We start from the raw sequence: 6,326 nt of genomic DNA on the forward strand, positions 1-6,326 counted from the left end.
CATATAGTGATCATGACGGAATATTTTTAAGCTTTAGAAAATAGTTATATTATAATATATATATAGATATATGTTATATTCAATATTATTAAATATAAGTTTGTATTATAATATAAAGTGTAAGTCATAGATGTCATTATTGTAACTTACATATTATATAAAAAAGTATTATAGAATAATAAATATTATTATATGTTATTTATTTTCTATTTTCTATAAATATTATATAATAATTTGTTTTTGTTTTCTATTAATTTAGTATGAATAAAAATCCATCAGCTTAAAAAATTAAAATTTATGTAAATGTCTGAAAGGTCTATTTACCTGATTTTCTAGCATTAATTCGAACAGAAGATTCTTTTATTAAACAACCTGGTCAAAAAGAAAATGTTTTCAGTTGGATGCATACCGTTGGCCGATTACGTTTTCAAATGTAGTCATACATATAGTAGTTACTAAATGTCATCATATCTTCTTTTAATTTTTTGGCAGTATAAAAATTGAGCAGTTCATTATCTTAAATTTACAAATATTAACAAGGAGTCATATTTTTTCGCGATCACAAAAAACAATGTTAAAGGTAAAGAATAGTAAAAAAGTGTTCAGCAGTTCAGGTAGTTTTTGCTACTTATGTGATGTGCAATACAAATATTTCATTTTGTTTGTTATTTCCGGGACAATTTATGGGTGGCTAACGTAAGCCGTATTATGAGAATCCGAAAAGTGATACCTTAGGTACTCCAAAAGATCGATTCAGTTTTGTTCAACAATAATGCTTTCAAAAGCTCAAGATATTTTCTATTGGGAAACTAAACTAATAGTCCGCATTATGTAAAAGCCACTGTTGCAAGCATTTCATTCGAAACACATCATTTCTGATGTTTTCGCAGTGAATTGACTGCGCTTTAAACTGTATTGATTTATTACAATAGCATAGCATTAGTGTTTGAGGCGTGAAGGCCTCTCTCTAAATTCAAAAGTTGTTACGTGGCCTTTGTATAATATTATTAGAGTTGATATGCCGCTATTAACGATTTGTTTTTCAAATGATAGTTAATATAAAACCGCAAACTCACTAAATTGCATAAATTGATGTTCACTTTGGTTTTACACAAGTACTTTGGGATTATTTCGTGACCTTCACATGTGAAAGTGGTCATACTTTGGGGAAAATTTATACGAATTCATTTCATTATTTAAACTAATAGGTAAAATATTTCCAAATGTCGAAAGAACAAAAGAAAAAAATTGGTAGAACATTAAATGCAAAAATAACTACTTCCAAGCCGTTTTGTTATTTTAGAAAAACAAAATTAAATTAGTAAATAAGCGGAGCTAAGGAAACAGATTTTGTTAAGCATTTCAACACCTTTAGTGCTGTTGTGTGATAATACAAGAATTCAGGTAATAACGGCTGCTTCTCATGTTTTTTGTTTTCAAAACTACTGAAGGTTCGTTCAATTTTTACAAAATAACCTATGAAGATTTAATGACAGTAATAAAAAAAAAAAGAAAATACACATTAGACCAAGCTTGATGCTTTCCATGATGTTAAATAAAATTATATGAAAACTTAACTTTATATCATTTCGTATTTGAGAAGAATAGGAAAATATTTTTCATCCAAGAGTTAAAAAATAAAAACTATCGAATGCATTCGAGTTGATGTTAATCAAAAATTGTTATGCTTATTTATTGTACGGTTTAGAGTACTGTCTTACAAGAATAACTTTAAATTTATCTAAAAATAATAATTTAAAGAGTATAAATTGGCTGAATATGTGTTTTTGTACCTTGCCGAAAATTTGTTCTTGTTCAATACCAACTTCATCAAATAGCAATAAAACACCGATAGACAGACATCCGAAAATCTATTAATGTCTTAAAAAAGAATTCTAACAAAAAACAAATTTACTTATAGGGACGAGAAATGTCAAATGGCCCTACACTCTGGAAATCCTCCACTCTTATAATATCCGTATCATATGCATATTATTTGACTGTCACACAGTGTACTTTGCGCAATAAGTTATATTTGGAAACATTGCCTAGATATATGTATTTTTTGAAGCATTTGAACACCAGTATTTTGTAATAAAGTGAATACTTCGCTAGCAGAGCGAGCAACTCGAGTGGAATGTCATACTTGCCTACGCCACTTGAAGAGGCGTTAGAAGCCACTTGACAACGTTTTAAGCAACCAAAAATGAATAAATAATTGAATGAAAGATTAAAAATTTGGATTCATGTAAGCTCGATGATTCACTCTAATTGTAATTATCCACCGCCAGTGGTGAAGTCAAAGACAAAGAAGTATTGAAATTCTATATGCCAAATGCGAAATGCGGAAATGCGAAAATAAGCTTGAATAAGTAAAATTGCAAACAATATATGTACATGTTTTTGTTTTATTTTGTAAGCGTGTGCTTAGCTCGCATCATTGCGTAAGTGTGTATGTGTTTGTATTCATATACAAAGTTTAATACTCCGAATGTTCATAGTGGCGGAAATAAAATTTGCATTGTTGATACATTTAGCGTAAGTATAGCAACATCATTATTACCACACATGTATATGAACTTGGCTCAATAACACCGCATAGAAGCATTTATGAAGGGTTAAATGCTTCAAGGTCTCATTCAAGAGATCAGGCTCAGTGGAAAATTCTCGTAAAGAATTTTGTTCTATAAAAATGATTTGTGTGGTTTTTTAAATAAACCGTTATATATAAGCTGTTAGTTGTAATGTTAACGAATCGTGTAAACACGGTAATATGATAACTGAAATTAAACGCAACATAAAATTTTGACTCCGCTATTGCAAATGGAGGACGGAAAGGGAATATTAGAATAAATGTAATATTGTTTTACTGTCTAATATTCAATTTCAGCGTAACTTCATTCAATTTAAGGTTTTTAATAAGCGCTAAATATTTTATCAAAAGCCTTTTTCCGCTCCGTTTTGTCAGTGTTTAACAACAACTTATCATCGCCAATCTTCATTATTTCATTAATGATCGAATACCTAAAACTTTCCATATCTTTATATACTCTTCACATTCTGTAAAAAAGATTGCCGCAGTATTGTTGCAGACAATCAGCTAAGTATTAGGAACACGCAATTAGGTAAGTAACAGAGTTACAGTGTTGCTGTAATTATTGAGCACGCCCTATAACTGGTATTCACACAGACGGTCGCAGTCAATTGCAAAGCAACATGTTCTCTGACTCGTGCGAAATTTTGTTGTGAAATTCAACTTTGTTGTTGTTCTATTATATCAATATTGTGACGAGTGAGCAATGCTCAATGAAAGCGAGCAAAGAAATTGCCAATTTAAGATAAAATTTAACTAATTAATATGAAGTTTGAAAATTTCTGCTCACTAGTGTTCTGTTTGCATTTACTTATGAATCCTAGGTAGGTCTTGGTTTTGGTGGGAGCACACTACTCACCTGATATCAAAATCAATCCTCTTAAAACACTTAAAAATACCGACTAACGAATTGGCTGCAGTTCGAATTGCGTACACTTGTTAGTCAGCTTCAACTAAGTTAAAGTCTGCCCATATTTTTCTATACAAATGCATTTGTTAGAAATACCAAAACATGCGAGCAAGCCAATGTCGAGCACACCCCGCATTCGTACCAATTAATTTTGAAATCTGTTATTTTCCGTTTGATTTATTTTTAAATAATTTCAAGTGATTAATTGAGCCGCGAATATTCTAAAGAAGCTGCCAGCACCCACCTATTTGACGTTCGAATTAATTTGGTCTACTTAAATGAAGCATGATTCCGTATGGCTAGTAAATTAAACTTAGAAAAATATTTCTCATCTTCTTTAACTCTTCAATCATTTTCTTTGGTTCCTGAAGTATTTCAATTCAAATTGATGATGTTGACTTAAGTTTCATATTGGTGCAATTATTTACTGACCACTAACTGCCAAGTGTCGCTCATACGCCCGCGCATGTGCAGTAAAAGCGCACAGCTTTTTTTGTCGCTAATGGTATTAAATTGACTGCAATCAGGTTGAAACACTAAATTATGTATTATAAATGCTTAAGTCCACTAAACACATCCGGCTACGCAATAAAATTGTGCTAATTCTAGAACTCTATTGATAGCTTTGGCGCGGTCATTGTGGTAATAATGCTAGCTTCGGAGTAGCATATTAATATTTTGTGATTGCTCAATACGAAACTAATTGACGAATATACAGTGCTTTAATTTTATGTATCTTAAAAATTAAAAACGCTCATTTGTGGCTGTGCCGTGTGAAAAAACACTGTAATTAATAAAAATAATTTTGCCACTGGTGATTTTCTGCGGGCAGCAAACCAAAGCCTGCTCAATAGCGTTTGTGCCTTAACTACGTATTTTGGCTAACTAAACTTGGCGCTAATCCGACTGGCCAGCCAAATTTGTTTGTTCACTTGGTTTCAGCATAGAACTATAAATCAAAAATAAATAACTTTGTATAAGTGTGTGTATTGATGTCTTGAGCGAAATACGTATAATATACAATAAGTGGAAATAAATAAAATATATCTCAAGCTAGTTAATCAATTTTGTCTGGTTTTCACTTTTCAAGTTGGCATTCTTCCGAGCTGAAATCATATTTGGTGACTAACTAATTCCTCGCTTTAAATTATGGCATAATAATAATTCCCATGCTAATAACAATTAAATTGTTGCTAATTATGTAGATTAGGTTTTTCATCTAAAAGGTCAGCTATTAACTTAAAATTGCTAAACTTTGAAAGTAAACTTTTTCTTTTAACTAATGTTTTGTTATAAACATTTGTCTATATACACTTATGGTATTTACTTGGGTGTATATTATATAATATATGCATTAAAATATTTGTATGTACTTATTATATATGATGGAGTGTATAAATGTTTGGTTTACCGATTGATATATTCATCTTAAGTATGCCCACAATTCATTGTTGTCAATTCCCAGCATTAAGTAAAAATATTTCAGATACTGTATAACAAACAATATTATTTATAAAGTTTTCAAAGTGTTTTAAACGCGTATTTTCTCCAAAACCAAGTTTTTTGTCGATTATTTTCTTTTTTTAAGTTTTATTCTTCAAATAAGGATATATACATATGGTATACAAGTATATGTAAATAACTTTTACTTGTAATCGTTGAAAAAACGCTCCTAATCCAGAGCTTTTGTTTATAGAAGTAAAAAATATTAAAAACGTTTATTATGTGGACAATGAAGTCCTCTAAACAAAATCTTGAAATTAGATAATACTATGTTCGCACTGAATTGAAATCCTCTTGAGAGCACATTTTGTGGATTGTGGAACCAAAGTCGTTCTGACCGACTTCTATTTGTTTACATTTGTTATGTACCCTACAAGAACAGTGACGGTCATCTGATGGGTAATATGACAGTCATAGCTGAAAAAATTTTGTCAGCGCGCAGAACAAAGTTTCTATCATTTTCTTAAGAGCATTGTGCAAAAACTGATGTAAACAAACGTATGTGTGTGAGTTTGCATCTCTCTTTAACACATGGGTGTTCGGAATTGAATCACTATATATCTACACTGCTCACTCTTTCTTTGTCTTTTTCTGAGTCATTGCTGACTCTTTCTTCTTTCTTTGCTCCGTAGATAATATAATTTTTATTTCTTTAATAAATTTAAAACTTTTAATCAAAATTAGTTATAATAATATACTTAAATATAACAAGTAAGGAAGGGCTAAGTTCGGATGTAACCGAACATTTTATACTCTCGCAAAGTCAAATAGTATACTCGTTTGAGATTTCTTTGTGGATTGGCTGATATTTTCGGTAGAAGGTCAACTATAGGCACTGGGGTCCACATATTTAGTACTTAGGGGCTTAAACAGTTTTGGTTCGATTTAGACAATTTTTGGCCACAAGGTGGCATACTTTAATCGCATTATTCACGCAAAGTTTTATCCCGATACAGTCATTGTTGCCTGATTTGCATAGTGGAAAGTGAAATAATCAGATGGAAAGTAGGCGTGGTTGTAGTCCGATTTCGCCCATTTTCGCACTATAATATAGAAATATGAAAATAACGTTATGTACCGAATTTTGTTGAAATTGGTTAAGCAGATCTCAAGATATGGGTTTTCACCTAAAAGTGGGCTGTGCCACGCCCACTGTCTAATTTTGAACGCGGTTCCTATAAAGTCATCTCATACCATCCCAGAGATAAAATTTAATGACTCTGGCGTGTTTAGTGCTTGATTTATCGCGCTTTTAGTAGTTTTTAACAGTACCGTTATATGGGGAGTGGGCGGAGTTGCCACCCGATTTCAACTATTTTC

This window comes from Bactrocera oleae, chromosome 4 (genome assembly GCF_042242935.1).
Source record: "Bactrocera oleae isolate idBacOlea1 chromosome 4, idBacOlea1, whole genome shotgun sequence".
Taxonomy (NCBI): Eukaryota; Metazoa; Arthropoda; class Insecta; order Diptera; family Tephritidae; genus Bactrocera; species Bactrocera oleae.